At 44.2% G+C, this 11632-nt stretch overlaps 1 pseudogene; it reads right to left on the bottom strand.

Moving 5' to 3' along the window:
- Positions 1 to 8080: 8080 nt before the first annotated feature.
- On the bottom strand, positions 8081 to 8441 carry LOC136510769 (peroxidase 21-like; annotated as a pseudogene).
- Between the last annotated feature and the right edge of the window lie 3191 nt (positions 8442 to 11632).

Here is an 11632-nt window from a genome sequence, read left to right on the forward strand (position 1 = left end):
CAAAAGTAACTCAAAAATTTGGTGTCATGATCAGAAACAATGGTTCGTGGCACTCCATGTAGTCATACAATTTCTTTGAAAAACAATTCAGCGATATGTGAAGCATCATCGCTCTTGTGGCATGGGATAAAATGTGCCATTTTGCTAAAACGATCAACCACAACAAAGATGGAATCCCTTCCCCGCTTGGTTCGAGGTAAACCAAGAACAAAATCAATGGAGATATCTTCCCAAGGCACACTAGGGATAGGTAGAGGAGTGTATAATCCATGAGGATTCACACGAGACTTAGCTTTGTGGCATGATTCGCAGCGAAGAACATGTCTCTCTACATCTCTTCTCATCTTTGGCCAAAAGAAATGGTCGGTAAGGACTTTTTTTGTCTTCTTGGCGCCGAAATGGCCCATGAGTCCTCCTACGTGGGCTTCCTGCACAAGTAAAATTCAAACAGAACAATCTGGAATACAGAGTTTGTTAGCTCGAAACAAAAACCCATTATGCACATGAAATTTTTTCCATCCTTTGCCATCTCGGCACTTGGAATATGGTTCAGCAAAATATGAATCAGTTGTATATAAATCTTTTATGCTTTCTAATCCAAGAATTTTAGCGTCAAGTTGGGTTAGCAAAGTGTGACATCGAGACAAAGCATCTGCTACAATATTCTCTTTTCCTTTCTTGTACTTGACAATATAGGGAAATGATTCAATGAATTCACACCATTTTGCATGCCTTCTATTCAGTTTTAGTTGTCCTTTAAGGTGTTTCAATGATTCATGATCTAAATGTATCACAAATTCTTTAGGAAAAAGGTAATGTTGCCAAGTTTCCAAACTCCGAACAAGAGCATATAATTCTTTATCATAAACTGAATAATTTAGAGTTGGACCACTTAGCTTTTCACTGAAGTATGCAATTGGCCTTCGTCCTTGCATGAGCACACCTCCAATCCCAAATCCACTTGCATCACATTCTATTTCAAATGTCTTACCAAAATCTGGGAGTGCAAGGACTGGGGCTGTTGTTAACTTCATCTTCAATTCTTCAAATGCCTTCTGTTGTGCTTCTCCCCAGTTCTGTGGAGGCATCCAGTCCCATACAACCTTGATCTTTTCTTCATCTACCTCCACTCCTTGTCCTGTAACAACAAATCCAAGAAAGATTACCTTGTCGGTGCAAAAGGTGCACTTCTCAAGGTTAGCATACAATTTCTGTTCACATAGGACAGCAAGCACACATTGGATATGTTCAACATGTTCATCAAGAGACTTGCTGTAAATTAAGATATCATCAAAGTAAATGATAACAAACTTGCCAATGAAAACTCTAAGCACATGATTCATCAATCTCATAAATGTACTTGGTGCATTGGTTAACCCGAAAGGCATTACCAACCATTCATACAACCCAAATTTTGTTTTAAAAGCTATTTTCCATTCATCTCCTTCTTTCATGCGAATCTGGTGATATCCACTTCTTAAATCAATTTTAGTGAATATGATAGCACCACTAAGTTCATCAAGCATGTCATCTAGCTGAGGGATGGGGTGTCTATACCTTATGGTAATGTTATTTATTGCTCGGCAATCCACACACATCCGCCAAGACCCATCTTTCTTAGGAACTAAAAGGACAGGAACAACACAAGGTGACAGACTTTCTTGTACGTACCCTTTTCTCATCAATTCTTCCACTTATCGCTGAATCTCCTTGGTTTCTTCCGGGTTGGTGCGGTAGGCAGCACGGTTTGGGAGTGAAGCACCAGTCACAAGATCAATTTGATGTTCGATTCCTCTCTTAGGTGGTAGTCCTGGTGGCACTTCATCTAGAAAGACATCCTCATATTCTTGTAACACATCAAAGACAATACTTCGCAGGGTAGAGGGTAAGTTGTTAGTAGAAAGAAGAGTGTCCTTGTACAGGAGTACGAAGAACATGGCATTGGGTTCACTCAATTCTTTTAGATCCCATTTCCTAGCCATCATAACTAAACCCTCTTTTCTTGGTGTCTTGGTTCTTTGAGGCTATGGGGTTTTATTTGGCTTTGGAATCTCTCCCTCACTATTTTTGTGGGTAACTCACAAGTGGTTCTCGCTCTCTCGTTGTTTCTTCTTAAGATCATCCTTCAAAATTTCCTCCGGTGTTACAGGAAGCAAAGAAATTCGCTCTCCTTTGTACATGAAAGACAACTTGTTGGTTCTTCCAAAGATCTGAACATCATGATCAAATAACCATGGCCTCCCTAGCAGCAGCTGGCATGCTTGCATAGGCACCACATCACATTCCACTTGATCATTATACTTCCCAACAGAGAAGGGTACATTCACCACATGATTAACATGCAGCACACCGCAGTCATTGAGCCATTGCATCTTGTATGGAGAAGGGTGGCGCCGCTGTTTCAGTCCCAATCTTTCAACTAATTCTCGACTTGAAATATTATTGCAGCTACCATTGTCAACAATGATTTGGCACAACTTGTCCTTGATCATGCCCTGAGTGTGAAAAAGATTGTGCCGCTGATTATTCTCTTCTTGGACAGCAGTAACACTAAGCACTCGTCGAGAAATGAAGCAATTATTGTCTCCATCATCAGGTTGAATTTCATCACCTTCATCTTGCATAATTTCTTCATCATATATTGGAGCTTCTTCCTTAGGTTCGCTTTTAGATTCCCATTCACCTTGCTCATTTATAATCATGGTCCTTCGACTAGGACATTGAGCAGCAATATGTCCTCAACCTTGGCACTTGTGACAAACAATGCCTCGGGTATGGGAAGAAGAAGCAGCAGCTGATGCAACAGAAGGGGTTGCTGTGCTTGCAGTAGGACGTCGCTGTTCTTGCTGAATTGCAGGTGAAGAAGCAGTAGAAACCATTGTCTTTGCAGCACCAATGGATGGAGAAGGCCTAGTAGCAACTCCTTGTGATCTTCCCCCACCGACAGAGGTATCGGGCTGCTGCCGATGCCATGGGGCTGAAATTGATTGGCTCCCATAAGACCTTCATTCCTCTTGCTGAATTTTCCTCTCGGTGCGCATAGATTGATCAACACGGTCTTGCAAATTATGATATGGAAACATCTCAACAAAACCTAAAATTTCTTCATTGAGACCATTCAAAAATCTTGTCATTTTTTACTCTCATCTTCTCTAATTCTAGATCTCACCAAGAGTAACTCCATCTCCTTGAAGTAGTCATCAACAGATTTTGACCCTTGTCTCAATGTTTGTAACCTATTACGGAGGTCACGCTGATAGCTTGATGGCACAAAGCGTCTTCTCATCACTCTCTTGATCTCAGCCCATGTGTTGATATGATCACGTCCCAACACACGTTGATTTTCTTGAACTTGGTTCCACCATGTGAGAGCGTAACCCGAAAACTCAACAGAAGCAAGGTTGACACGCCTCTGATCAAAAAGATTATGCACTCTAAAAATCTGATCACATTGCTCCTCCCATTCAAGATAAGCATCAGCATTTTCTTTCCCTGAAAATTTTGGGACACTTAACTTTACACGAGCAATGATATCCAGATCATCTCTATTGCGACGACCACGATGATTTTTCCCATCATGACCAGCACCACGACGATGTTCATGTGGCTATCCAAAACGCCCATGGTGACTAAAAGGATTTTCATTATCATCAAATCCCACCTCATACTCATCATGAACCTCATCTTCATCATCAAAATGTACACGACAATCACATCCACATCCTCCTCCACGCTGATGATCAAATTCAGCACGCCGTCCACCACCGCGCTGATCAAAATCAGCACGACGCCCTCCACCGTGGCCACCACGACCATTGCCGTCGTGGCCATGAAATCCAGCACCCAAACCAGAATTTTCATCAACAAATTCTTCACGGTGATTGTCTTCATGTTGATGTTGTGGACCTTGACCACCCGCTGCAGGAAGACGTTCGTTGAACATCCTCTCCATCGCCTCCAAGAGCGAGTTGGCCATTTGGCATAGCTCCGCCCGTGCAACAAGGGGTTCTTCATCTCCGTGGTTCCCACCATGAACACTCGAATTGGATCCTGCCATGTTAGACTAGTTGCAAGAAAAAGTGGAATAGGTAAATTTGTGGAAACACTCGATCTCACCTCTTACTTACCCAAGTTCTTTCCTGATCTCAAGGACCGTGACGGTGCTAGTGTGGTAGCTTCAACGGAGGTGGTAGAGAGGTCATAAGGATTACGAATTGAACGTCCCGATTCAGGTTTTGGTGGAGCTATAGGTGGTTAACAAGGAGGGCTACAGTACTACCAACCGAGTGGTTTGATGTGCTCAAAGATACGACATTGCTGCTAATAAGATTACCATCAACTCAAATATGTAAACTAAAATTTTCAGCAATACACCGCAACACAGATCCTTCAAATTCTTTTCACTTCTCCCTTTTTTTTTGAAACTAATCTTTCTTTCTTTCTTTTTTTTGATCTATTTTTTTATAACACTGACAGTGGTAACGAACAAAACAACTCAATTTTTATATAAACGGTGGTGACTAGCAACTCGATGAACACAAAACACAACATAACAGTACCGCGAAATGGTTATAGGTATTTTTTTGTGTGGCTTTGGACTATAGGATATGAATAAACACATATATATGAAGTAGATTAAATAAGGATAACAATGTGGATGATGGCAAGACCTACTGTGTCAACCTGGGCTCTGGTACCAGATGATAAGTACTGAACTATTTCAGTACAGGAGTTCACCCGATCTTCACGACAGTAGGTCACGATCAAGATATCTTGCAACAAGGCAGCGGGATAAAAGGGTAACTTGCTGAAGAACAGCGGAGTAACTAGCTTTATATCTGGCCAAGGTTGGATGCGACCAAGCGACGGGGAGAGAGGCACCGAAACCACAAAGACTTCGACTCGATCTCCAAACGACCGTAGAACCACAACCGGAGCTAATCCACACAAGGCGGGGCAGCCGTACTGGAACCTGCAAAGCATGAACTAGTGGATCCTAGAGGGATCTCTTCACAAGTCCAGGAAGAACAAGGATTTGAGTAAGCACTCGACAGCTCGACTACAATATCACTTGAATTATCAAATCATCAAAAGTCCTTTTTTATAGCCTAGAGGTGGTATTTATACTATGAGAAGTCTCTAAGATAGATGTGAACTGAAGAAGCCACGTTGGGAGGTGGAAGGTTAACTGGCTAGAGCATTTATGAGGTGGTCTTCAGTTCCCGCGCGTCTTCTGGGCTTCTGTGTAGTCTTCAATATTTTGGTCATAACTCCTTCCTGGGAAGTCCAAATGATGAACCGTTGGATGCGTTGGAAAGCTAACTTCATCATCTTTCCAACCATGTATGCTATGCACCATGAATTATTGTGGAATGGTATAGTTTTGCACGGGATCTTTAGCTTCATGCAGACTGTTGAACTTCGGAGCAGTCTTCACTAAAACTGGTCGGACGCCACGTTGGACACTCCAAACTGGTCGGGCATGACAGCATTGGAAACTAGGCTTCAAGATCTCTCCAACAAGTGCTCATTCACCTTCATAGCTTTTGGGAGATAAAAGATATGACTGTTTCTTCTGATGGTTCTGTCATGCTGGGTTGACTCGAACGTAGCTCTTCTTTCTGATCCATCCTTGATGTATTCTTGTCTTCCTCCTCGGAGAACCTGAGTAATAACAACATGCACGACTTAGGTAGCTCGAAATTACCATCAATGTTTAATTGAAATTCACAAAGTAGCGTGTGCACCTCTTGTTGTATCTTTTTGGCGCGGCTACGGGTGATTGGTCCAGTAGGGACTTGGAGTGATGTCGTGGTCGGGGAAGCAGCTGGTAAGGTCGATGAGGTCGGTGAGGTGGTCGGAGAGGTCACCGATGAGGTAGACGAGGTTGGTGAGGTGGTCGGAGAGGTCGCCGATGAGGTAGACGAGGTCGGTGAGGTGGTCGGAGAGGTCGCCGATGAGGTAGACAAGGTCGGTGAGGTGGTCGGAGAGGTCGCCAATGAGGTAGACGAGGTCGGTGAGGTGGTCGGAAAGGTCGCCGAGATCCCCGACGCTGGCGTGGTCACATCACCTTTAAAAAACAAAAAGGTTTGTTCCAAAATCACGTGAGCAGTCATAAATGGTTTCTGCACCCAGGCGAAATAGCCACTGGGCTGTAGCCAAGTGGTTACAAGAGTCTTAATAGCATCTCAGATCCTGGGTTTGACTCCCAGTGAGAGCGAATATTACAAGATTTAATGGCGCTGTGCTTTCAGTGATGAACGACGTTCCTCTCGATAGCGAGGCGCTCATAAGGTAGTAGAGTTTGCGTGGATGCATTCATAGGAGTGGGTGTTCATGTGTTGTGAGTGTCTACGTTAGAGTTTGCGTGCGTGCATTCATACGGGTGAGCGTTCATGCGTTGTGAGCGTTGCGTTGTAATGTGTAATCTAATAAAAATTTTAACCGAAAATTAACGCCCAACGTTAATATAGCTAGATTTTTTAATCTTGATTGCCCATTCACGGTGCACAATCGTCATGATTTTAGTGACAACCTAGATCTAATATATTTATTGAAAGCTGCAAACCATTCGCGACAAAGGTGTTGATATAACTGTCTCTATATGTAATATTAAAAGGGTAAAATTTCTCAATGTCTATTTTTTAGTCCAGCTCTCTCTAACGATCTGAGCAGTGAAGAGTTTCCTCAGTTCCTTCTTACTTATCATATCTGGTATGTGATCCGAACTCATAACTTATAAGAATTAGAAACATACCCCGCGCATTGCAGTAGGATTTTTTAAAAAGTAAATCTATTATATACATAGCATTACTATATGGTATTCTATATACTTTGTATATATATAAATTTGACTTGCATGTTATTTTATTGCATTAGATCTGGTAAAAAATCGGTAAGCTAATAAAATAAAAAATAATAGAATATTTGGTTACATTAAGAGGAATAGGTGATGATAAACAAATAGCGTATGTAGATAACTTGTATATTAATAGATTAAAGATTAAAAGTATTGCACACGACGTTTATATTTTTTGTAATTAATAAGGGGTGATATAGACTTAGTGAGGATGATGTGGACACCTTGCCATGAAGAGATATAACATCTAGTGTGCTCACTTAGTGGGGAATGATATGAACACCTTGTATGAAGAGAAAATTCATCTAGTGGGCTTTAATACGAGATGACATAGACTTAGTGGAGATGATGTGAACATCTTGCATGAAGAGATAGAACTTCTAGTGGAGCCACTTAGTGGGGACTGATGTGAACATTTTGTATGAAGAGAAAAATCATCAAGTGAAGTTTAGCTTTATAAGAGTATATAGATAGATTACGATAACTTGCGTCTAATGATAATGAATATGGAGTCCATTTCAATGCATATTAGATCGTGTCTATGTATCTCGTATGATTTATGCTCATGCGAGTTAGAACAACTCACGTGTAGCCATGACACATCGTCCAATTCTCATATGTATCGGTTGTGTTGCAAAATACCGAGCACTAGTCTTTGTAAAAAGGTAAGCATCCGTCCTCCATCCAGTGTTGACTCTTGATAGGTGGCAATTGCTTATCGCTCTGAACGGTGACAACTGACATTGACAAGTCGGGCAGAAGTAGACTCACAGGTACCAAAAAGGAAAATCGATCGGTTCTTGGTTGAGATGAGAACCAGCAATAGAAATTACGCTGTCGGTTCTTAGCTGGAAATGACTTGGCGTTATCCCAGTCGGTTCCTGCCATCTTCTGATTATGCTCACGATCCGTCTGTTCGCTGATTGATTTCTGGGCTAATAAGTCCGGCTGATACTGGTTTGTTATAAAAGAAAAACACTGTTGGCTACTGATAAACCCTGGCTGAAACCAACAAGCAAACAGAAATTGAAGCACGACATATAAATTACCGTGGATCAGTTTCAGTTCATGCATTTTTTTTATTGCCAAGATAATATATATATGCCTTTCTTTCGTGGCTGCATCGCATAGGATTTCTTACTGATTTACTCCTACAGGATCGAGTCGACCATAAGGTGCGCGTGCGCGCGGCAAGTCATCATGAACGTGAACCTTGAACCGTCATGCTGCCGGATTGACGAACCTGCAGTCGCGCCTGATCTCCCCCTCGTCGTCGCCGAGCGGGTTGTACTCCGACATGGTGAGGAGAGCGGCGGGAGAAGCGGTCGTGGAAATAGGCATTGTCGGCGGCCATCCGAGCGACGAAGGGCGCGGTGCGGGGGTCGTCGGCGAGCCGCTGGTCCACCAGCAGGAGGCCCCTCCGCGCCAGGAGGTTCTTGTAGTACATGTTGTCCAGGACCATGGGCGTGGCGCGGTCGTTGCGCACGTACGCCACATCGCTCGTGTCCTCCCTGGCGTTCGCCGTCGGGCATCGCTGCCGTAGGTACGCGCCGTAGGCCTGGTCGACGCCGGCGTCCACGGTGATTTTTTTTTAATTTTAACCTTTTTTTAATATAATTTTAAATCTAATATTGTCGGTTCTTTTTTTCAAACTAACACTTTTGCCCGCACTTATTGCCCTGGCGCGGCCAAATGTTTGTGCCGCGTCATGCATGGTGGCGCGGCAGAAGGCTAACGTGGCTTGGGCCGGCCTTGGGGACCGATGACGTGGCAGATCCTGCCGCGCCACCGACCTTGGTACGGCAGTGCCGCGCCCTGATCCGTGGCGCAGCTGGATCAAATATATACCGTGTGCGAGCCCGCCCCCCGCACGCACCGCTGCCCGCTGCCCGCCCGCCCGAACGCCGCCGCCGCCGTCCACCGCCGCACGCTCGCCCCTCCATCGCCTGCCTGCGGCCGCACCGCGCCCGCCCGGCCTCGCCTCGCCCCGCCCGCGCCCCACGGCCTGGCCTCGGCCCAGCTCGCCACCACACCGTGCCCGGCCACTCCCACCGCGCAGCGCCCTAGCTAGCTGCGCCACGAACGCCGGCGCGTCAAGGCTGCCCGCTCCTAAGGTACCTCTCTCTCGATTTCATATATTTTTTTATTATTATCTAGTATAGTTAGTATTTTTTTATCCCTACGGTACCTCCACGTGCCCTCGCAATCCTCGAGCGACCGGCGCAGAAGCAAAAGAGTTGATGATGGTCTGCTAGTGCCAACATTTCTAGGAGCATGTAGGGTCATCGAGGCTATTTTCGTTTAGTATTAGTGTCTTTGCGATATCTTAGAATGACTATTATTATGTGACGAAGGAAGTACCCCTTCTGTCCTAAATAAATGCACATCTCGCTTCCTGAAGTTAAATTTTTTTTAAAAATTGACTAAATTTATATAATAGCGTACTAATATTTATGATACATAATAGGTACTATTACATTAAGCATGGAGTATACTTTCGTAATAAACTTATTAGGAGATAGAAATATTGATACCGTTTTTTTAGTTTTGATCAAACTTAAACATATTTGACTACTCGAGAAGCAAGATGTGTATTTATTTTGAGACGGATGGATTACTTGTAATTTTGGAACCAAAGTTTTATATGGATTGATTATGTATTTATTATCTAGTATAGTTAGGATTTTAGGTTTAGGGATTTAGGCTAGTTAGGTTAGTGAATTTGTTTATGATTTGTTTGTGAACTTACTAATGTTAACTTGAATTTTGTTAATTTGAATATTCTAACGCTTTATTTATTAATTTGTAACAGGATGGCCCCTCCCACGCAGCACCCGTTGTACCCCATTCTTGAGGTAGAGTACGACGACCTGCACCGAGCACACATCTTGAGTGACAACGACGTAGAGGTGTCCTTGCCTCCTTTGAGGCCCCACACTCACACCAGGGCGCATCACTGGGACGAACGTTATACGCCGTACATACGGCGTGCCGACTTCCTCGAGCTTATCCGTGTTGTCAACCACGGTCTTCTGCCCCTTAACCCAGCACTACTTACTGCAGCTGTAGACAGGTGCGAGTGCATTCTTTGTACGTAAACTTTCTTGTAACAAATTAGAGGCAACTAACAGTCGTTCTATTCTTATAACAGGGTGGAGGCCTGATATCCACACGTTTCACCTACCTTATAGCGAGATGACCTTGATGTTGCAGGACGTGAAGGCTATTTTAGGCCTTCGGTTGGGGAGACTTCCAGTGACAGGGATAGTTGACAACGATCACTGGAGGGAGCTGGTGGCTTAGTTTACTGGCTTTCTTTCACCGGACGATGATGCTTCCAAGAAAAATAAGTGAGTAATTCAAGCCTATTTAATACTTGTATTGCTTTACAGCTGGCATCGGGTCTCATTTTTCTTTGATCAATTACAGGAAAAGTTTTGGTGTTTCGTCGTCCTGGATCACAGAGCGCTTTGAGTACTTGGACCCACAAGCTGAGGAGGCACAGATCAACAGGTTCGCTCGAGTGTGGCTCTGGCACTTTCTTGGTGCTTTCCTCTTCCCAGACGCCTCGGGCAACACCATCAGCTGGATCTTCCTTGATATACTTCGCCAGCCGTGGGAGAACATAGCGGGGTACAGCTGGGGCAGCGCAGTCCTGGCATGGACGTATCGACAGCTATGCGTTGCTTGCCGTCGTACCTCAGGACATGCGAACCTTGGGGGTTGCTTCTACCTACTCTAGGTTTGGTGCTGGAAACGATTGCCCGTTGGGAGGCCCCTTAATAATGGTTTACCGATAAGTACTTCGGTTCATTATATTCTTCTAGGCAGTTAGATATGATGAGATTATTTGTTGCTAATTCATTATCGTGTTCAATGCAGCGATGGAACGGGCATGATACACTCCCTACAGCTCTGTATATCTAGACGGAAGCACAATTAGTTAGGGGGAATGCATGGCGTAAGTATAGAGAGTATACGAATGGTCTCGACGTCCTGACACAGCACCAGGTTATGCTCTCTATACTATCGTAGCAGTGTCTTCTTTGATGTACACTGTATCACAACCTAACACAATTATGAAATTTTAGGTGTTTTGGTGTCCTTGGGATTCTCCGGAGCTCCAGGGCTATCTGAGTCCTGTCACTAGGGACGAGTCACACGAGTATCGCTGCGACATCCCTCTTATTTTCTTCCATGTGGTCAAGATTCACTTGCCCATCCGGGTCTGCAAACAGTTTGGAAGAATAACATGGTGCCCACCACCGCTTTACTCCACCAATCAAGAATTGCACGGGTGCGTTATCGATTAATAACAATACTATAATTCAGAGGTGTGTTTGGTATAACTAACATCATTTTGTTGTAGGTTTGACCGTAGGAAGAGGTACAAGGCCAAGGATTAGCGCGTGACACACAGCTCGTACATCCATTTGTGGCAGACCAGGGTACCACATGAGGTCCTTGCGGGTCCTCCACACGACCAGCACACCTTCGACGAGTACCTGCGGTGGCTTCACAGGTCTACGAGGACACATATCAAGCCCCCGTACACTGACGTGGTGATTGACGAGGACTTGGAGGAGGATATCATCGAAGATGTGTACAACGTTACCACTAGGAAGGACACACAGCTACAGAGAGCCCCGCTTTAAAGATACGTGGTAAGATACTTGAATAGTACAATTTGTTATCCTTTTGGTATTAAGTATGTGTACTAAAACTATCTAACTGCGTTTCTATACCCAGGTGACACAATTGTCAAGGCTGTCC

This window comes from Miscanthus floridulus, chromosome 16, assembly GCF_019320115.1.
Source record: "Miscanthus floridulus cultivar M001 chromosome 16, ASM1932011v1, whole genome shotgun sequence".
NCBI lineage: Eukaryota > Viridiplantae > Streptophyta > Magnoliopsida > Poales > Poaceae > Miscanthus > Miscanthus floridulus.